The sequence below is a fragment of the Lissotriton helveticus genome, chromosome 5_1 (assembly GCF_964261635.1).
Source record: "Lissotriton helveticus chromosome 5_1, aLisHel1.1, whole genome shotgun sequence".
Classification (NCBI taxonomy): domain Eukaryota; kingdom Metazoa; phylum Chordata; class Amphibia; order Caudata; family Salamandridae; genus Lissotriton; species Lissotriton helveticus.
The window spans coordinates 19662610-19685003 of record NC_136065.1 but is presented as its reverse complement, the minus strand read 5'-3'; the positions used below and the strand labels follow the sequence as shown (position 1 = coordinate 19685003).

Genomic DNA, 22394 nt, shown 5'->3' with positions numbered 1-22394 from the left:
ATTTAAGCCAGGGTACACACATTGCGTTATCATGTGATAAAATATCTTTCACTATCAGATGGGTTAACGGAATGTCATGGTTTAACCATAAATTTACCCAACATGTCAGTGGTCTTAAACCAACTATGTCGGATAAGTACTGACTTCCCAGCTCTTCATGCACCGCCAGATTCGATGTACTGGCTGGGACACAGAGCAGACGCTTTAAGAAATTATTTTCAGTAACCTGTAAGTGATCACCGCTGACATAGCCCCATATCTCACTGCCATAGACCGCAGTAGCTATCGATTTAGCGTTATATAGTTTCATCATGGCAGTGTTTGGCTTTTTTCCCAATTTAGTAGCAAAATTAAAAATAGAGGCATTTACTCTTGTCATTTCCCCCTTCTTTCTTGCCACATGTGGGGCCCAGCTGAGCTTTGTATCAAATAAAACACCAAGGTATGAGAATGTGTAAGTGATGGGGATCAGGACATCATCTAGTTTAAAAATACATTTCTTTTTTGATGGGCGGCCAACATGCATTATATACGAATTCGAATTGTTGACCATAAGATCCCTATTAGTCATAAAAGCATTCAGAAGTGCCTGGAGACCCTTTTCTTTTTTTTTTGGGAGTTTTATATAGCGCGAACTAGAACCGAACCGAATCAGTTATCAGAGCGCTTTACATAGCACCAGTTACTTTACATGAGGACACACTTTAATTTTTTTTTTTAGGCACGGGGAGATTAAGTGATTTGCCCAGAATCACAGGGGGTTATTGGCGTCGTTACCGAGACTCGAACCCAGATCCGAGGTCGAGCGCCTTAGCCGTTAGGCCAACCCCTCTCCCTTTTCTGTTCTTGAGATTAAAACCGCATCATCTGCGTATAAAAGTACAGGAATTCCCCGCCTGCCAACTCTTGGACAATCCGATTTTACCTCCTGTAGTACGGCATCTAAATCATTAATATAAAAATTAAAAAGAAATGGGGCCAGGATACAGCCCTGGCGCACTCCCTTTTTAATACTAAAATTTCCAGTGGTTTCACCATTGGATGAAAACCTAACATTAGCTCTTGTATCACTGTGCAGATTCATCAAAAAGTCCACAATCCCCTTGCCAACACCTTTCTCCCTCATGGTCTGCCACAGCCTTCCCCTGTTGACACAGTCGAAGGCCGATGACAGATCCATGAAGGCGAGGTGAACGGCTCCCTTCTGTACAACAGTATATTTACTCAATATGAGAAACAGGTTAAGGCACTGTGTTATAGTTGAACGGCCTTCACAGAAGCCGTATTGGGAATTTGACATAATGTTATTATCAGCAGTCCAGCTTGTTAAACGCTGCAATAATACTCTCCCCATGATCTTGACCATAGAATCTATAAGTGATATTGGGCGATAACAGAGAGCACTGCCCCGGTCTCCTTTCTTGAAGACAGGGACAATAGTTGACAATCCCCAAGACGTTGGACAACCCACTATACTGGCAGCATTAAATACTGCCACCAGAATGGGTGCCCAAAAGTCTGGATCTGATTTAAAAAGATCCGGTGGGATACCATCTGGTCCAGGAGCTTTGTTTACAGTGAGTCCCTCTATTGCAACCAATACCTCGCTTTTATCAAATTTAATATCGCCTCCCCTGTCATCGGAGGCAGCATCCATGGTTACAGGATCCACTGTATAATACAGGTTTTTAAAATGACATTCCCACTCCTCCTTGGTTATGCAGCAATCAAGTCCATCACCTGATTCATCTACCAGGAAAGGTTTTTTAACTAGTGCCCAAAATTTGGTGCTGCAGTTCAGGGTTGAGGGGTCAAGTATTTCATCCCAGGCCTCTCTTCTTAAGAACTCCTTGCGGGAAGCAATGACAACCTTATATTCCTTTCTACACAATTTTACAACCTCCCGATTCCTCTGGGAAGCTGCCAAAGCGGACCTAAGATTGCGGGCGGCTTTAGTACAGTCATGGGAGAACCACCTCGGACCCACCTTCACCTGGCTCTTATTCGGGACAGATAGTAATTCTGACACCTTCTCCGATATGTTTTGATAAGCAGCTAAAACCTGCCTGGGATCACCGCCCTCAAGGGTACATTCTTTGATATCCTCCACACAACCATCAGCGATATTTTTATAGAGAATATCCGAAGAGACCATTGACCATTTAAGTCGCCTCCTCCCATCTGTTGTTCCCAGCCTACCTTTGCTGTTATTCTGATTTGCCTTTTTTATCCAGGAACCTTTTAAACGGATTGTTAGAGGATTATGATCACTAAATTCACTTAAAACAATGCTGAACGAATCTAGGAAAGTCTGCATCGTCAAGGAAACTAGCATGATGTTTCACTTCCCTCACCCTTTTTACCCCCATATATGCACTTCGTGTTGCATGCCTTTCATTTTATTTTACCGGACACGGTATCCACTTCATAATGTTCGTGTTTTTCCCCCCAGATTGGGGCCGCCTTCACCCTCCCTTAATCTGTCATCTGCACTACACACGCCACTATTGCAACTCCCGTTGCAATAGTAGGGTCTTCCAACTACGTGCAGCCAGGAACAAAAAGATGCGGCCTCCAGTAGTTATGTAGTTGATGTGGTTGAGTGAACAGCATACGGAGGCTTGTTAAGACATTTTGCTTCAGTGTTGGAAAAACGTCAATTACTCCGAGAACCATTAATTTGGGGTTAAGGTGTCGCTAGAAAAGAGGGTAGAGTTGCAAGGTGCGGAGTCATAAAAAACGGATGTACGACATTACAACGCATGCTTTTACATCACGTGCTTTTACAATGCGGGTTTTACAACGCATACCATTACAACGCATAGTGCTTTGGGGCGCTGGATAGTGAATTGTTTAATTTACTATTCCAACTCCCGTCCCCGTGGATAGTAGGGAAGGTGTTGGATAGTAAATTAAATATATTCCCTATCCTAGAGCGCCCCCCAGCGCAATGCGCTGTAATGGTTTGCGTTGTAAAAGCTGCGATGTAAAAGCATCGCGTGGTAAAAGTTGCGTTGTAAGTGATGTTTCCCATAAAAAACAGTCTCAGTCCACATATTTTATGTTACAGTGAAAGTCTACAGCAGAGAATAACCCATTACATGCAGGTGAGCTTCATTGTATGTAGATCGGTAAGTGGGTTTCTGTTATGACAAATAACCTTTCTTTAGTACAGACAACTCTGCCTTACATTTTAAATCATGACGTAGTGTTTCTCCCAGCCACTCCCTTGTTACATATAATTCATACCAACAAAGACTGACTCCTACATCTTAAAACCCTTGTCGTAACATCATGCGCAAGGTTTTGCCCCTTCTCCCTGAGCAAGCCAGACCAGAAGTAGTGCGTAGTACCATCTTAAGTCGACTTGACTATTGCAACGCACTGCTTCTGGAGGCCCCGTTAACACTCATGGGCAAGCTTCAAAGGGTGCAAAATATGGCTGCCAAACTTGCCCTTTCCCGTCCCTACCATAGCTCTTCCACGGCAGCGTTGCAGGAACTCCACTGGCTTCCGGTCCACCTACGCGTACGCTACAAGGCAGCGTGTATTGTGTTCAGGGCTATTCATAGCCTGGGCCCATTCCCTCTGCGGCGTATGTTTGCCTGGTACGTTCCATCTCGCGCCCTGCGTTCCTCGTCGTCCAGGTTACTTGTAGTCCCGCGCTTCCAGAGAGTGAGGATGGGCGGTCGCTCGTTCAGAGTAGCGGCGGCCAAACTTTGGAACTCCCTGCCCCTATCCCTGAGAAGTCTTGAGGAACTTTCAGCCTTTAGAAAGGCTTTGAAAACTTACCTTTTCCCTAGGTTGGGTTGAGCCGTTGCTTTGCTTGGTCCATGAGTCAAAAGCGCCAGGATGCCCTTGGTGGTGACAGGTGCGCTATATAAGTATACCACAATACCACAATACAATGTATTTCATGAACATACTTGTAATTTATCAATTTGTGCATATGATGCAAAGTGCTCCCACACCATACGTTAGGGCAAGTAACGCTTTCCATTTTTTTTTAAAGTCACTAAGTGCTATTTCAATTTTCATGTAAATACTCAAATGCATTTGTTAAAGTTGAAGCTGTTGGCATTGAAAATGACAATGTTTTTTTAACTTATTATACCAATAGCAATAACACTTTTCAACTAAATGGTGAAAATATGTAGTTTCCAATTTGTCAGACAAGTTATAAAGTGCCTCAAGCAGTGCAAATAATAAAGTAATTTATTAATTCGTAACAAATAATGCACAATCCCCAGTGGAATAGCACAGCCCTTAAAGTACTGTCAGTGGAAGTTTAGCAGATATATCTTTTGCGTTTCCCTCATGAACACTTGCCTCTGTAGGAAGTTAGCTGTTTATTCTTGTTAAGTGGTTGCGAAATGTGAATGTTATTATGCTCTTTGTAAATATTCAGATTTCATTTCTTAAATTGCACTTAGTATAAGAAAGAAATAATTTCCATATGTGTTTGTTAAATGCATACTAATGTCAGCACAACCTCATGTAATTAGGTTAAAAGAGGCTTAGCACCTATAAAAATGTGTACACAACACATAGCAGTAATGAGATATGTTATACCGTAGAAAGCTTCCATGTCGCAGGAGGGCATTACTCACTAGAATGGAACATACAAATGTCGATTTGAGACTCCCAGAATCCCCTCTGCCCCAAAATAGAGGGGGGCTGGGGGCTCCCTAGTAATCCGTCTTTAATGATCAGCCGCACAGTCAAATAGTAGACTGTAGCATGGTGCAGAGGACCTTTCTGCCTTTTATGCTCTCTGAAGGCTTAATAACTGGAGGTACTTGAAAGCTTACCACCCAGTGCCACATAATTACATGCCACATAATTACACTGCACTCAATGCAACATACGCTCCAAATACCACTCAGTGCCACATAATTACACGCCACATAATTACACTGCACTCAATGCAACATACGCTCCAAATACCACTCAGTGCCACATAATTACACGCCACATAATTACACTGCACTCAATGCAACATACGCTCCAAATACCACTCAGTGCCACATAATTACACACCACATAATTACACTGCACTCAATGCAACATACGCTCCAAATACCACTCAGTGCCACATAATTACACGCCACATAATTACACTGCACTCAATGCAACATACGCTCCAAATACCACTCAGTGCCACATAATTACACACCACATAATTACACTGCACTCAATGCAACATACGCTCCAAATACCACTCAGTGCCACATAATTACACGCCACATAATTACACTGCACTCAATGCAACATACGCTCCAAATACCACTCAGTGCCTGTTAGACGGACCGGGAGGGTCGGCCGAAGATAAGAGGAGAGGTCTCCGGGGAGAGCCGTCTCCGACGATCGTACAGGCAAATAACTTCCCCCCCACTGACGTACACCACACCAGGATAAGGTTCAACGTTACTTTATAAGCAATTCTTTAAGAACGGTGAGATGGTACAAGGAGGTCTGGACTCCGAGGTCCCCTCTATTCTAGTCTCTTGGTTGGGTTAGGGGGTAGCGGGACAGTCTCGTTACCACGCTGGGGGATATGGTGGTAGGTGAATTAGCTCACAATCCTCGAGCTCGGCGTTCTAGATGTTCGGGCCGCGGCGGAGCCAGCAGGTCCCAGGGTGGTTGAAGATAACGACGGTCCGCGGCGGAGCCAGCAGGTCCCGATGACGACGAAGGTTGTAGAGGGCCGCGGCAGCGCCAGCGGCAGGTCGGTAGTGTGCAAGGCAGGGCTACGGCAGCGCCAGTAGTCCGTCCAGGTTGAGTTCTTCGCTGCGTCTCTCGACTCCAGGATACAACTGCCCTCCTGCTCCGGAGCTGCCCCAGTTATAGGTCTGGCGCCCTTTGATGTCCGGACCCTCTCACTGGGAGGTCGGGAGGCCCGGGATGAGGGAGTCCAGACACCCAGCAGGGGGGTGGAGCCAGCGCTTGGGGGAGCTGGGGGCGATCGGCACTTGGTGGGGGAGAGCCATCGACACCTCTTTCTCCCATTGACCTGCCAAGTAGTCCGTTCACCTCCTGGGTGGATGGTGGTGCCGGGATGTCGGGGCCTGGCCAGGCCCAGGGTCAGGGTTGATCGGAGGCCACGCGGCCTCGTGGTGCTGTGTCCAAGATGGCGCCCAGGCCGGGCGAGGGGGCCGGTAGGGAATCGGGCCCCTGATGTGAGATGTTCAGGGGCAGGGGCCTTATAGGAGACGGGAAACGGGTTGTTGTTGCGTGTAACACCTGAGGAGCGGGGCTCGGGCCTGGTCGTGCGGGGAGGGAGCCAGCCTTACACGTGGCCTGTCCAACAGTGCCACATAATTACACGCCACATAATTACAATGCACTCAATGGAACATACACTCCAAATACCACTCAGTGCCACATAATTACACACCACATAATTACACTCTACTCAATGCAACATAAATACAATCTATCGCCGTCTGTCTGTCTGTCTGTCTGTATCTATCTATCTATCTATCTATCGCCCCCTCCCTCTATCGCTCTCTATCTATCTATTGCCCTCTATCTCCTCTATCGCCCTCTATCTATCGCCCTCTATCTATCGCCCCCTCCCTCTATCGCTCTCTATCTATCGCCCCCTCCCTCTATCTATCTATCGCCCCCTCCCTCTATCTATCGCCCCCTCCCTCTATCTATCTATCGCCCCCTCCCTCTATCTATCTATCGCCCCCTCCCTCTATCGCTCTCTATCTATGTATCGCCCCCTCCCTCTATCTATCGCTCTCTATCTATCTAACGCCCCCTCCCTCTATCTATCTATCGCCCCCTCCCTCTATCGCTCTCTATCTATCTATCGCCCCCTCCCTCTATCTATCGCTCTCTATCGCTCTCTATCGCCCCCTCCCTCTATCTATCGCCCCCTCCCTCTATCTATCTATCGCCCCCTCCCTCCCTCTATCTATCGCCCCCTCCCTCTATCTATCTATCGCCCCCTCCCTCTATCTATCTATCGCCCCCTCCCTCTATCTATCTATCGCCCCCTCCCTCTAGCTATCTATCGCCCCCTCCCTCTATCTATCTATCTATCGCCCCCTCCCTCTATCTATCTATCGCCCCCTCCCTCTATCTATCTATCGCCCCCTCCCTCTATCTATCTATCGCCCCCTCCCTCCATCTATCTATCGCCCCCTCCCTCCCTCTATCTATCGCCCCCTCCCTCTATCTATCTATCGCCCCCTCCCTCTATCTATCTATCGCCCCCTCCCTCTATCTATCGCCCCCTCCCTCTATCTATCTATCGCCCCCTCCCTCTATCTATCTATCGCCCCCTCCCTCTATCTATCTATCGCCCCCTCCCTCTATCTATCTATCGCCCCCTCCCTCTATCTATCTATCGCCCCCTCCCTCTATCTATCTATCGCCCCCTCCCTCTATCTATCTATCGCCCCCTCCCTCTATCTATCTATCGCCCCCTCCCTCTATCTATCTATCTATCGCCCCCTCCCTCTATCTATCGCTCTCTATCTATCTATCGCCCCCTCCCTCTATCTATCGCCCCCTCCCTCTATCTATCGCTCTCACTCTATCTATCTATCGCCCCCTCCCTCTATCTATCTATCGCCCCCTCCCTCTATCTATCTATCGCCCCCTCCCTCTATCTATCTATCGCCCCCTCCCTCTATCTATCGCCCCCTCCCTCTATCTATCTATCGCCCCCTCCCTCTATCTATCTATCGCCCCCTCCCTCTATCTATCTATCCCCCCTCCCTCTATCTATCTATCGCCCCCTCCCTCTATCTATCTATCGCCCCCTCCCTCTATCTATCGCCCCCTCCCTCTATCTATCTATCGCCCCCTCCCTCTATCTATCTATCGCCCCCTCCCTCTATCTATCTATCGCCCCCTCCCTCTATCTATCTATCGCCCCCTCCCTCTATCTATCTATCGCCCCCTCCCTCTATCTATCTATCTATCGCCCCCTCCCTCTATCTATCGCTCTCTATCTATCTATCGCCCCCTCCCTCTATCTATCGCCCCCTCCCTCTATCTATCTATCGCCCCCTCCCTCTATCTATCTATCGCCCCCTCCCTCTATCTATCTATCGCCCCCTCCCTCTATCTATCTATCTATCGCCCCCTCCCTCTATCTATCTATCGCCCCCTCCCTCTATCTATCTATCTATCGCCCCCTCCCTCTATCTATCTATCGCCCCCTCCCTCTATCTATCTATCGCCCCCTCCCTCTATCTATCTATCGCCCCCTCCCTCTATCTATCTATCGCCCCCTCCCTCTATCTATCTATCGCCCCCTCCCTCTATCTATCTATCTATCGCCCCCTCCCTCTATCTATCGCTCTCTATCTATCTATCGCCCCCTCCCTCTATCTATCGCCCCCTCCCTCTATCTATCGCTCTCTATCTATCTATCGCCCCCTCCCTCTATCTATCGCCCCCTCTCTCTATCTATCGCTCTCTATCTGTCTATCGCCTTCCCTCTATCTATCTATCGCCCCCTCCCTCTATCTATCGCCCCCTCTCTCTATCTATCGCTCTCTATCTGTCTATCGCCCTCCCTCTATCTATCTATCGCCCCCTCCCTCTATCTATCGCCCCCTCTCTCTATCTATCGCTCTCTATCTGTCTATCGCCCTCCCTCTATCTATCTATCGCCCCCTCCCTCTATCTATCGCATCACCATAGCATCATTCAGCATCACTCAGAGGCACCACAACATCACTATGCGCTACCACAGCATCACTCGTCGACACAAGAACATCACTCAGCACCACCACAGCATCACTCTGTGCAACCATTCAACAACAACTGGTTCAAATATGTTCTCTCAATGTTTCAAGCTTTATTACAAATGTCACAAAAACATGTTAATATTTCACTTCTGTTCTTGGATTTTCGCCACAATAAAATACAATGAACTTAATCTTTACAAAAGTTATTTACAAAAGCTATTGCCATTATAAATTACAATAACTTTTATATTGCATTACAAATGCTATAGGTGTCACATTTGCTAAAGTTAAAACTATTGGCATTGTAAAAAACAAAGCTATTAATTTCGCTATTTTCAAAAACAACACATAAATAAAAAATTGTCATTTACAATACCAACAGCTCAAACTTTCCTAATGCGAGACCTATTGCATTGCAAATGCTTGTTTTTAGTGTTATCATTATGCTTCCCTACCCCTTTTTGCTGAACTGTCCTACAGGTGCGCATCGGCCTGGAGCGGGCTGGGCTTCATTTAGCACACCTATTTCTTCATTTGGCAGGACATGTTGCTCTGAGTGAACCCCAATACTCACTGCGGCCTCAGTATCTAAAGTCAGTCTGGTGGGAGACAGTTCTGGCAGATTCACTATCACAGTGCCCTTCCCTAAGGAAGCACGTCTTTCACTATTTATCTGGTTTACTTTCTTGACCAAATAGTTATCCAAGGTGGCGGGACCCACTACTGGTTTATCAGTTTTGGATTTCGACATATTAAACAGTTGTGACACAAGGTATACACTCAGATAAAACCACTACTTACTCATAAGAAATATAACAAAATAAAAAATAAAGTCTCACGTAATTAATACACAATAATGGGCCGGTTAAAATGATGTAAGGTCCCTAGCCCAGTCCAGTCTCCTCAGGCCTCTGAGGGCCACAGAGGGCCCGCCCTTTGCCCGGGCTTAGCCCGGCGCCCCCGCGACGCGGGAAGAGTCTCGCGCTTTTAGCGCGGCCAGGCGCGGTTGTGGGCGTGGTCCCCCTGCACTCCTCTGGCCGGGAATGCTGGGATTTGTAGTTCTTGCCCCTTCTCAGCGGACACGCACAGGTCCAAAGTGCGGTGGCGGCGAGGGTTCAGTGCGGCAGCAGCAGGGCTTCCCTGCCCAGGGTCAGTGCTCCCTCCACAGTCGACAAGCGGCGTGATTTGTCCACTCCAATCGATCGGCGCTCCTGTTTGAATGAAGCTCCCCTCACATTCCACCACCTAATCAAACCCTTCTCTTGCGGCGGAGAAAGCCTACTGCCGGGTTTAAATGTCCAGTCCTCGGAAGCACCAGAAGATGTTGCGTTGTAAAAAATGCGTTGTAAAAGTATGCGTTGTAACGTCATACATCCCCTCTTGGTGAACCCACGTCCCTCCCCGGGATCTCGCGGTGCTGGGTCACGGGTGTGAGGTCCAGTGGAGACCGTCCCTCCCCGGGGTCTCGCAGTGCTGGGTCACGGGTGTGATTCTTAGCGGGGACAGACAGTCCCCGGGGTCTCGCAGTGCTGGGTCACGGGTGTGAGGTCCAGTGGAGACCGTCCCTCCCCGGGGTCTCGCAGTGCTGGGTCACCGTTGTGAGCTCTGGCGGAGACCGTCCCTCCCCGGGGTCTCGCAGTGCTGGGTCACGGGTGTGATTCTTAGCGGGGACAGACAGTCCCCGGGGTCTCGCAGTGCTGGGTCACCGGTGTGAGCTCCGGCGGAGACCGTCCCTCCCCGGGGTCTCGCAGTGCTGGGTCACGGGTGTGAGGTCCAGTGGAGACCGTCCCTCCCCGGGGTCTCGCAGTGCTGGGTCACCGGTGTGAGCTCCGGCGGAGACCGTCCCTCCCCGGGGTCTCGCAGTGCTGGGTCACGGGTGTGAGGTCCAGTGGAGACCGTCCCTCCCCGGGGTCTCGCAGTGCTGGGTCACCGTTGTGAGCTCTGGCGGAGACCGTCCCTCCCCGGGGTCTCGCAGTGCTGGGTCACGGGTGTGATTCTTAGCGGGGACAGACAGTCCCCGGGGTCTCGCAGTGCTGGGTCACGGGTGTGAGGTCCAGTGGAGACCGTCCCTCCCCGGGGTCTCGCAGTGCTGGGTCACCGTTGTGAGCTCTGGCGGAGACCGTCCCTCCCCGGGGTCTCGCAGTGCTGGGTCACGGGTGTGATTCTTAGCGGGGACAGACAGTCCCCGGGGTCTCGCAGTGCTGGGTCACCGGTGTGAGCTCCGGCGGAGACCGTCCCTCCCCGGGGTCTCGCAGTGCTGGGTCACGGGTGTGATTCTTAGCGGGGACAGACAGTCCCCGGGGTCTCGCAGTGCTGGGTCACCGGTGTGAGCTCCGGCGGAGACCGTCCCTCCCTGTGGTCGCGCACGGTTGTGAGGCCTGATGGAGGGCCGTTGCTCTATTGAGCTGCAAAGACTTTTATTTTTACAGAGTTTTATAGAGAGCGAACTAGAGCGCTTTACATAGCACCAGTTGAAGTGCTATGTTGAGGACACACATACTTTTTTTTTGTTAGGCATGGGGAGATTAAGTGATTTGCCCACAATCACAGGATGTTCAGCGTCATTGCCGAGACTCGAACCCAGTTCCCCAGATTCGAGGTCGACCTCCCTAGCCTTTAGGCCAACTCCTCTCCAACACTGTGAACCCAGGTTTGGGGGTGTTCTAAGGTTGGCTTTGATTAATTCTGAAGTTCAAAGAATCCTTTTTAGGTCTCGCCTGCGTTGCAGCGCATGCGCTGCTCGCCTTGTCGAGATCTATAGTCGTTGATTTTGTGTCCCGCTTCATTGGAAGCAGGGTTTGTATCCGCCCCGTCTCCATAAGGCCCCGCCCACCCAGACTGGAGATTTAGCTTGCGCGCGTTTATTTTTATATCACGCCTTCACTTAAGGTGAAAGCGGGATGCATATATAAACAAGCGGCAGACACGTGCGATGATGTGCACGCGCACGGCATCTGTTGTGCACGGCGGCTCTTCCATCTAGTTTTTTCTGATGGCCATTTTGAACGCACTCCCCTTGTCCAGCTGTTTGCATGCCCATGTCCGCAGATGCCTCGGGAGGAGCGCCCTCTGTTAAAAGGTTTCTTTCTTGGCACTGCCGCAATTTAGGTCCCAGGGGACGTGAGTGCGCTGAACTCTCCTGCTCCGGGCCGGCCTGCTCGCTAACTTCTCCCCCTGCTAACTCCGGAGCCGCAGCAGGTCAGGTCTGTCTTGTGCGCCAAGGAAATAATGTCTTCAATTATAGGAATGGCGCTCTGGACCGACCGACGCGGCGTGCCTTTAACCCTTGGTGCGCCGGAGGGGTCGCTGCAGCGTGCAGTACTGTACCTTTTAGGACGGGAGCCCAGTCCAGCAACGCTGGCAGGTGCCCAAGAAGAAGGCTTCTCGCAGACTAGGTAGCGACGCTTCCCGGCATCCGTCTTCCTGGGAAACCCTCGTCTCGCATCTTCTTTTGGCGCTAGCATAGTTCCTCACAAAATATGCTGTAAACGCTGCAGGGGTGACACCTGTCACAAACGAGCAAAGCGGCGGGCTTCTTAATGGGCATATGTGTGCCATTCTTTATGCTGTAGAAATTCTCCTAGGCCAGCGGAATCTTGCAGTCTATACTTTCCCTTCGCTTATCACTGAAAAAAGCTTACAATATTGTCTGACAAAGACATTTATTGTTTTTATGAGTTTTATACAGCACGAACTAGACCCGAAAGTATCAGAGCACTTTACATGAGAACCAGTTACGTTACAGACGTACAAATTAATTTCTTGTTAGGGACAGGAGATAAGTGATTTGCACAGGATCACAGGATGTTGAGGGTTCCTGCCAAGACTCGAACCAGTTCCTTAGCTTCAAGTTCAACCGCCTTGGCCATTAGACCACATCTTCTCCCCTTATATATTTTTGTTACAATCAGTACTTGAAATAGAAAAATATGCGTGCAGGTACTCTGTAGCAGAGTACCACCTCAAACTAAACACCCCCAAGGCTGAATTCCTCCTCATTGCACCGGCTAGACAAACTCCCACTGTTGTGAAATATCTCTCTGATCTCACCGCGCTCAACTGCACACCACACCTCATTGACTCCATAAAATCACTGGGAATTCTGCTCGATAAAAACCTAAACATGCAAAATCACATCAGAGCCTCTACCAAAGGAGCGAACCTCCAGCTGTCCGTCCTAAGAAAACTCAAACCCTACCTGCCCCATGAGGACTTCAAATCGGCGGTGCAAGCACTGGTCATCTCCAGACTAGAATATGGCAGAGATACTTTATGCGGACTGCCGAAACTCAGCTCAGCCCCCATCAGAGCTACGCTAAATGCGGCTACGAGACTCATCACGGGTTCCAAGAAGAACAACCACATCTCGCCGGACCTGAAATCACTCAACTGGCTTCCCTTTGAGGCAAGGATCCAACTAAAGATCGCTTGTATGACCCACAGAGCTCTTCACATTAATACCCCACTCTACCTGGCAAATAAGCTGGAACTTTCTGGGGGCTCCCGGCCCACAAGGAGCTCCGGCACCTTGCTGCTCAAGCCAAAGAAATTCAATACGCTTAAAATCTACAATCGTACATTCTCGGGCACTGCCCCGAGAGTCTGGAACGCCCCGCCAGTGGAGACAAGGCTCATTCCATCACTTTTACCTTCAAAAGGGAAGGGAAAGCACTACTAATGAACAAGGCGCTAATCTAGCAACTTTGCTCCCGTTACCTCGAGACTTTTTGGATATCCTACCTATTACATGTCATCTGTTGCGACCTATTGTTGCCGGCCATAATGTCCCTTCTCTTCTTGATGGACAGTGTCCCTTCTCTTCTTGCTACCACAGCCTTCTCGCTACTTCCCTCCATTATGTAATTTTCGCTCTTGTGGCACAGTGTCCTGCGTGTACCTTGCCTTGTCTCTTCGAGCTGCGTGCCTATTGCTTCTTCAACTTATGTCAAGCGCTCTGATACCCACTTGGGTCATGTTCGCGCTATAAAAAACTTATAAATAAATAAATTAATTGTAACAAAAAGATACAAGTGCAGGTACTCTGTGACGGAGTGCCTGCTTGTTAAGGAGGTTCTTGCCCGAGGAATTATTTTCAAGAAGCTGGGTGTAGATCAGTCGCCCAGGATAGAATTCACAACATGGGACTGGCAGAGGGTCTGGCAAAGCTGTGCCTGGCACTCCCTGTGGAAACACTGACGTATGTGTGTAGGGGGGGGGGGGTGAAGGGTGGGGGGAACCTCTCCTGAACTCATCCCTCGAGCAGTTCAGACGCAGGCAGAGACGTGCAGAGACCCGCCGTGCCCAGCGGGCGGGCACCGGAGCCTCCGCACACCGATCCCGGCTCCACTCTGGCGCGACCTGTTTTCCTTGGCAGACGAACAAGAAGGGACGCGCCGGAATGGAAGAGGGAAAGCTCGCGCAGGTCTGGCGGGAATGCTGGGGGCTGTCCTGGCTCAAGGTATGTTGTGGGGTGAATGTGCCCAACGCCCGCTGGGCCCAGAGGGCTCGGTGCCCCCCAGCCCTGGCACCCCTGGCACGGGCAGCGGCGGCGAGGCGCCCAGCTCTGCAGCTCTTGTGAGCCTGGGCAGAAGTGACCAGGGGGCCTCGGTGCCCCTCAGCCCTGGCACCCCTGGCACGGGCAGCTGGAGCAGCGACGAGGCACCCAGCTCTGCAGCTGTCGTGTGCCCGGGTAGCAGCGACCAGGGGGCCTCGGTGCCCCCCAGCCCTGGCACCCCTGGCCCGGGCAGCAGTGACCAGGGGGCCTCGGTGCCCCCCAGCCCTGGCACCCCTGGCACGGGCAGCTGGAGCAGCGACGAGGCACCCAGCTCTGCAGCTGATGTGTGCCCGGGCAGCAGTGACCAGGGGGCCTCGGTGCCCTGTGCCCCCCCCCATCAAAGTATCCACTGAAGTGCTTAGAACAAGAGAAACGGAGTGCAAAGGGGACTGGGGCAGAAATGGGTCTGAAAAGGACAAAATATTCTGCAACTCTCATGCCAGCCTTTCGCCCTCACAAATTAAATCTAAATGCAACTTCGGGTGACCTGTGGGAGATGCGTGATTTGATGTCACGAGACATCCTTTGGTTCCTGCCGTCACTGCCGATGTCTGTACATGTCACGAGACAGTCGTGCAGCGGAACCCTGGCTGGTGCAGCGGAAATAGTGGCGTCTATTTATAGCGCTCCGAGGTCCGCGGCCTGAGGCTGAAAGCGCTCTACATATGCGAGTCATTTTAATATCGAGCCGCGCACAGCGTGAGCTTTGCGGCCACGTCATGAACAGAGATATTCGGGGCTGACGTGCCAAGCCATTTTGGGGTTGCAAAGTTTGGGATTCGCAAAATGACAGGGTTTGGGACTCGAATAAATGGCTTTTTTTATTGTGATTCGCGAAGAGGCTGTTTACATCGCAAAATGGACTTAGAAACAGGTGGCACACCAGTGATCAGAAGAGGCGTCTTTAGGGCGTCCATTCCAAATAGTGATTCCTTCTCAAATGTATCCATGTTTTTTTTTCATTTCAAGGTATTTTTATCATTATTTTTTTACAAAGCAGGTACATTGGCATTCACATTAAGGGTTCCGGATGAACGTACCTGGCGTTACAAGAAACCGAAATCCAGTCCCACAGCCACATCTTTGAAAGGTCACAGATCCCTGAGTTGGGGCGGTGACGTATTTACAATTGTGAATAAAATAAAAATGTTTGCTGGGGGTAGTGGTCCAGAGGACTACTGAAACTCTCAAACAAGCCGAAAAAACAAACTTTTCTCATCTAAAGCCAGTCCCATTTCCTTTAAGAAACAAGGTTCGCCCCTGGAATTCTGGGAAATGCAGTCTCTTGTAGCTCGCTCTGATATTTTCGAGTGTTTCGCCAAGGTTGGCGCGGACAGTGCTGATCTCTAGACACGTGTTTCTGGTTTATTAACCGTCATCAGTAGAGAATACAGTCTTGTATTTTGGGGTTTGCTGAGTAGGCTGCCAAACTTTATATCAGGTCCCGTACCTCTCACTGGCGCGCAGGTGCTTCATCCACGAGCTCGTCAGCTCAGTGACTCACGGGAGTACTTTACATAGACAACAGGGTGTGGGAGCACACCACTGACCTCTCAGGCAAGGTTCGCCCCTGGCATTCAGCGGTGTGCTACACACCCTGTTGTCTATGTAAAGTACTCCCGTGAGTCATTGAGCTGACGGGCTCGTGGATGGAGCACCTGCGCGCCAGTGAGAGGTACCGGACCTGATATAATGTTTGGCAGCCTACTCAGCAAACCCCAAAACACAAGACTGAATTCTCTACTGATGACGGTTAATAATCCAGAAACACATGTCTAGCGATCAGCACTATCTGCGCCAACCTTGGCGAAACACTCGAAAATATGGGCGCAAGCTACAAGAGACTGCATTTCCCAGAATGCCAGGGGCGAACCTTGCCTGAGAGGTCAGCGGTGTGCTCCCACATCCTGTTGTCTAAATGTATCATCCCTCAACACCACTGCACTCCTGATTGGTGGCTTCATTGCCCTGGGGTCCGTTTCTCAAAGTTCATGTGAAAGTGATTAACGCGCGGAAGGTTGCTCTTGAGATGCGGATATGGCTGTTATTCGAAGTCATCTACAATTCCTAAAACACACAACGATTACCTTTTTTAGATTTAATTCTATGTATTGGACACATAGCAGAGTAGACAACTTGGTCTCAATTACCTTGAAAAAATATCAGAAATCTATAACATTTCAACAAAATTACATAACCTTGTGGTGTCCACAACCCCCCTCCCCCCCGAAAAAGAAACAAGCAAAGACCGCTCATAAAACGGACACAAAGGGCCCTCGTAAAACCGATAAATATATTTCATGAATCCGTTTTCTCCGATCCACCCCTGAGGAACCTGCCGAAGTTCCCTCGCTACCACTCAGGGTCCTGTATTTGTCCGCACGCTCCCCTATCTCTTTTCTTTGAGTTTATTCCACCAGAAGCCGGCGGGTTCTTGTATGTATGAACCTTGACTTGGCAGTCGCTCTCCGTTCCGCAGGGAAACAGAAAGATACGTTGTATCTAGTACCAGCAATTCTTTCTCTTAGGGCCTAATTTAGATGTCAGCGGACGAGGTACTCCATCACGTTTGTGACGGAGACCCGTCCGCCAAGATCTAAATCCGGCCCTTAGTCCTTGCAGCTCCTTTTTCTGATCATTCGGAATCAATATTTTATCAATTAAAGCAACAGAAAAGGATGATTGGGTATTAAATGCGCTGAGTTATAAATAGTAAACTTCACAATATCAGGATGCTCATAGGGGTAAGGGTGATGTCCATCCAACCATCACCAAATATGTGGACCAAGTCCACACAATTAAAGCCAAATTTGTTGTATCCCGAGCAATATAGATTCAAAGTATTAGGTAAAGTCCAAAATAAGTGTGTCCACAAGTGTACGCTTTCTTCTTCTTTTATTTCTCAAACAGCATTCTCTCAAACAGCTTTCAATTGGATCCCAGTCAACACCTGTTTCGTCTTTGAGCGAAGTACGCCATAGACTTCCTCAGGGCAACGATCTCACAAAATATTTCCATAGACCATAATTCAATACACGCACTGTATATTATAGTGTATCATACAGAGCTTCAAGGAGGAGTCGTTCAATTTCAATAGAACAAAATCCAATACATATAACAGCAAACATACAAGCACCTCCTGTGCAACGCGTATTCACAGAAGATCAGCGCAGCGCTTTGGAGCACTTTACTCTTGACTTTGTTACTGATCTCATGATTGTGAGGTCAGTCCATTTACACAAGGAGATCTTCTGTGAATACGCGTTGCACAGGAGGTGCTTGTATGTTTGCTGTTATATGTATTGGATTTTGTTCTATTGAAATTGAACGACTCCTCGTTGAAGCTCTGTATGATACACTATAATATACAGTGCGGGTATTGAATTATGGTCTATGGAAATATTTTGTGAGATCGTTGCCCTGAGGAAGTCTATGGCGTACTTCGCTCAAAAGACGAAACACGTGTTGACTAGGATCCAATTGAAAGCTGTTTGAGAGAATGCTGTTTGAGAAATAAAAGAAGAAGAAAACGTACACTTGTGGACACACTTATTTTGGACTTTACCTAATACTTTGGATCTATATTGCTTGAGATACAACAAATTTGGCAATATTTTATAACCCTTGAATTTCAGATCGAATGCTTTCCAGGGTGTAGGGATCCCAAGGTCCTCCACCACTGTCCCTGCCTTTCCCTCCAAGTGTATGTGTAGGTAGGAATGTACTCTCTAGACTTCCAAGAAAGGAATAGAATCCGCCTCCTAGACCCGCTCTACATGCAGAGTCTACGTACCAATGACACCACAAGAGCCAATTCAAGACGTTGGAAATATCTCAATATTTTTTATTATATTTCAATGGAATATAATTAGGACTCCCGGTTTTATGGTATTTTTTTTTTAACATTATCGTCTGTATTTATCCATATTTATTATTTGGCCATCTTATTGGTATTTATCCATTTTTGTTTTGTGTTTTAAGAATAAATGTAGCTGTAAAACGGTATATTTCTGGGTTTATATAGCTCTTCAACATGCACTCCAACATGGATGCCGGTCACGTTTTAGCATACTAACCAGCCACTTCTAACAAAAGACTACACTCACAGGTATATATTAACATCATACTACAAATATATGTTAACGTTTGTCTGTATTTAAGGAAATCTTATCCTGTATTTTAACCCTCCATGCTGTCTGCCTGCTCAGCTGTTGCCTAGAATTCATGAAAGACCGCTTGGAGAGTTTCTCACAAGAAGCCCCATTTTCAGTATTTTTCCACTTTTAAAAATAAATACAGACAGGAAACACATTGTTTTCTGACTGTATTTATCTGTAAAAATCAGTAAAAATGGAAAACCGGCAGCTTTAAATAGAATTCACCCGCTTTTTAGGTCTCGTCTGGCATCGGAGCACGCATGAGCTCCTCGCCTGCGAGAGCTATAGTAAACCATTTACTTTTGAGAATGGGACTCTAGCCCCGTCCCTCCTTTCCATTGGGTAGCGTCAGCGTTTATGGTAAACGCTGGCTTCCCATTGGAAAGGAGGGTTTTTAGTTGCCTCCCTTTTGCTTTTTGCCGGACTGGCTGGCCTGATTCACGGCTGTCGTGAAGACTTTTCTTATCTGCTTGTTTATTTAACAAGCAGATAAGAAAAGTCTTCTCACCGGCTCTCCGTCACGCTGCCTGTACACGCTAGTCCGGCTCTGTGATTGGGCATGTAATTCCAATCACACTGCCTTCGTGCCGCATTCTCTCCATAGAGATGTCACTGTCCCTCCTCCTCTACCCACTCTCTTTGCTGTCTCTTCCAATCAATCATGGGGCTCGCTCAGGAAGTTCTACGTGTTTTGTACTGCTGCTCTTGTGTTAATGTGCCTGAAAAGTGTCAAATGAAACTGCACTTCCAGGAGACAATAACTCGACTTTGGAATAAAGCTGCCGGGTTTGCTCGTTTAAGTAACTGTCCGCGTGAAGATTTTCTAAGGACACATTCTACAAAAGGTGCCTCGTGTGAATTAATCCGAAAGGGAAATGTCGCACTTACACCACATTCACACACGTACCAATATTGTGAGAATAGCACCACAATTTGCAAGTGCTGTTTCTGGCGCTTGCTGGACAAAGAGAGCGGATACCCAGTCCCAGAGGCAGGAGACGCCAGCGACGTGAAGGAGACCTGGCTCCTGTGCGCTCTTAGCTGAAAATGACTCACTACATATTTATGTCGTGGCCTTGAGGGCCCCGGCTAGAATGACCGTCCTTTCAATGATGAAAGAGTGTGTTTGAGTGCTGTGTAAAGAGTTGTATTTATGTCTGTCAGACTAGGCAGGCCCGAAGAGAGAGAGATGCATCGAAGGAGTCCGCCGCGACAGAGAGACAGGGAGGGTATTGTCGCATTCAGAGCCTTGCGTTTTCTTTCACTTTTTGCAAAAGGTTGACTTAGTGATGCCTTTACCGGTGCTTTTTCTCCCACCTATGACCCGAGGCCTTTTAATTATTATCGCCTAAAGTGAAATTATACATCTCCCTTGGACCGGAGGCCTCCTCCCTTTCCCCCCCTTCCCAGTGTTTATGAGAAAGAGAAATCTGCTCTGTTGATGTCTTGTTACGTCTGCGTTTCCGCATCCTAATTACTGATTCGGGCTTCGCAGTTCCATCCAGTCCAGTGCCCACTTTTGTTGAGGAAAAACAGCCTGATTCATCAAGCTAAATTGCACTTGCAAAGGGCAAGATTCTCAGAATCTTGCCTTTTGCGAGTGCAATTTTTGCATTTGGGATTCATCATCCCAAATGCAAAATTCGCTATTAAAGAATTCGCACATTTGCGAAGATTTGCATTTAAGGAATCTCTATTTGAGATTCCTTAAATGCAATTCATGAATCATTTTAAAATTGCGAAATTGCAATTTTGGGCCGCTATTTACCGAGAGGTCAGACCTCGTCGTAAATAGCAAAAACTTAGAAAAATGCATTTAAATGCATTTTTCTAAGTTGCATGTTACACACACACATGTCCTATGGACATGTGTGTGCGTAACACCAATGTAGATTACATTTCAGGGGTGCTACAGGGTGTCCTTTGGACACCCCTGCACCCTTTAATTCGCATCCTTATTTGCGATTAGCTAATTGCTAATCGCAAATAAGGAATAACTCCCCATGCATTCCTATGGGCCTGTAGGCCCATAGGAATGAATGGGGAGTTATTCCTTATTTGCGATTAGCAATTTGCTAATCGCAAATAAGGAACATGTAGGAATTGCAATATTTTTTGCTATTCCTACATGAATCCCATTTTGCAAGTCCTTAATAGCGATTCCTTATGAATCGCTATTAGGGGCTCGCAAAACGGGAGAGTTATGAATCAGGCTGTAAATGTCAGCAGCAGTTTTGTTCTTGTTCGGATACTGCACACTTCATCCTGGTTGTTTGTAAACCCGGTGCACTGTGGCGGTGCTGTGCTGTTCACTATCCGCATAGCGTCCGTGCAGCTTCCGAGCGCTGCACGTGTGCGGCGGTATCCGACATAAACTCTACTTAAGGATACAATGTATGGCTTTGTAGCGTGCTTTCATTAAATCCAAGTGTTACTTTTTGCATTATTTGGCATTAAAAGGTTTAATATTTCCATTATTCCCTTTTAAAGAAATGCACGGTCGTTTGAGAAATCCTTCTCCTGAGGAATCACCCGCAGGCGGCTCTTTCAGCACAGATAATGAACATACAGCACTAGCATCGTGTGTGAAAACAGGACCCAGGCATTATCTGTGAGCACACTAGACTGGATTTATCCTAGAGGCATTACCCGTGAATATGCGGCACTAGCTTTATTCATGAGTACACTGCATTAGTCATTTTTGTGAGAGCATTGCACGTCCATTGTGTGGGAGTACACTGCCACTAGCATTATCTGTATGCACACTAGGCTGGGTTTATCATAGTAGCATTAATACTCTGTGTAAATGCACTGCACGTCCACTGTGTGTGAGTACACTGCCACTAGCATTATCTGTATGCACACTAGGCTGGGTTTATCATAGTAGCATTAATACTCTGTGTAAATGCACTGCACGTCCACTGTGTGTGAGTACACTGCACTAGCATTATCTGTATGCACACTAGGCTGGGTTTATCATAGTAGCATTAATACTCTGTGTAAATGCACTGCACGTCCACTGTGTGTGAGTACACTGCACTAGCATTATCTGTATGCACACTAGGCTGGGTTTATCATAGTAGCATTAATACTCTGTGTAAATGCACTGCACGTCCACTGTGTGTGAGTACACTGCACTAGCATTATCTGCGAGTACAGCACTCTAACTGTGCCCGTTAGATTAAGTGAGTTGCCCAGAATCACAGCAGGATATTGAGCCGGCGCGGAGACTGGAACCTGGGGGCATATTACCAAGCAATAGCGATAATTATCGCTATTGCTTGGTAATATGCCCCAAAATTTTACCGCAGAGCTGCGGCGATTTTTATCGCAGATAAACCTTGGTATTACCAAGGTTTATCGCAAATGCGATAAAAAACGGCCGCAATGCATGAATATCGCTGCAAAGTCAGCGATATTCATGCATTACCGAGCTAATGCTCTTAGCCATGTTATCCACCTCCCATAGGATAACATGGCTAAGAACTGCTCAGGGCAGGTGTTAGCTTTTGGAGATATTCGCGCTTAGCGCGAATATCTCCATAAGTTGGTAATAGGAGATAGCGATGTTAGCGACTGTTTCCAGTCGCTAACATCTTGGCACGCCCACTTTGCATGTCATTAGTGATAAATATCACTGCCATGCAAAGTGGGGCCCAAGATGGTCGCTATCTCCTACTAGCTGTCGCTAACTGGTGTTAGCGATAGCTAGGTAATAGGGAGATAATTTTATCTCCGCTTTCTTGGCTTTTAAAGCCAAAAAAGCGGAGATAAACCCCCTTGATAATATGCCCCCTGGTTCTCTAGTTCCAAAAACGGCAGCTCTGGCTGTTACGTGGCGTCCTCTCCGAATCCTTCTGAACGTATATTAATAATTGAGTCGAAGGGCCTTACAAATCACGTTCCACTGATAAATAATCTCACAGAGCCGTGCTATCTAATTAGAACTATCAGTGTGAACCGTGCAAT

At 48.1% G+C, this 22394-nt stretch overlaps 1 protein-coding gene across 6 annotated transcripts in view; it reads left to right on the top strand.

Moving 5' to 3' along the window:
- B3GALT4 (beta-1,3-galactosyltransferase 4) overlaps positions 1-22394 on the top strand; it is a 166350-nt gene that overhangs the window by 128993 nt on the left and 14963 nt on the right. Inside the window, exon 1 of one of the 6 annotated variants that reach the window (XM_078641615.1) lies at positions 14016-14172. The exons of the other annotated variants lie outside the window; for them this stretch is intronic. The gene's annotated coding sequence lies outside the window, so the exon portion shown is untranslated. Of the gene's footprint in view, positions 1-14015; positions 14173-22394 lie in introns of those variants that run through there. 6 annotated transcript variants of the gene reach the window in all.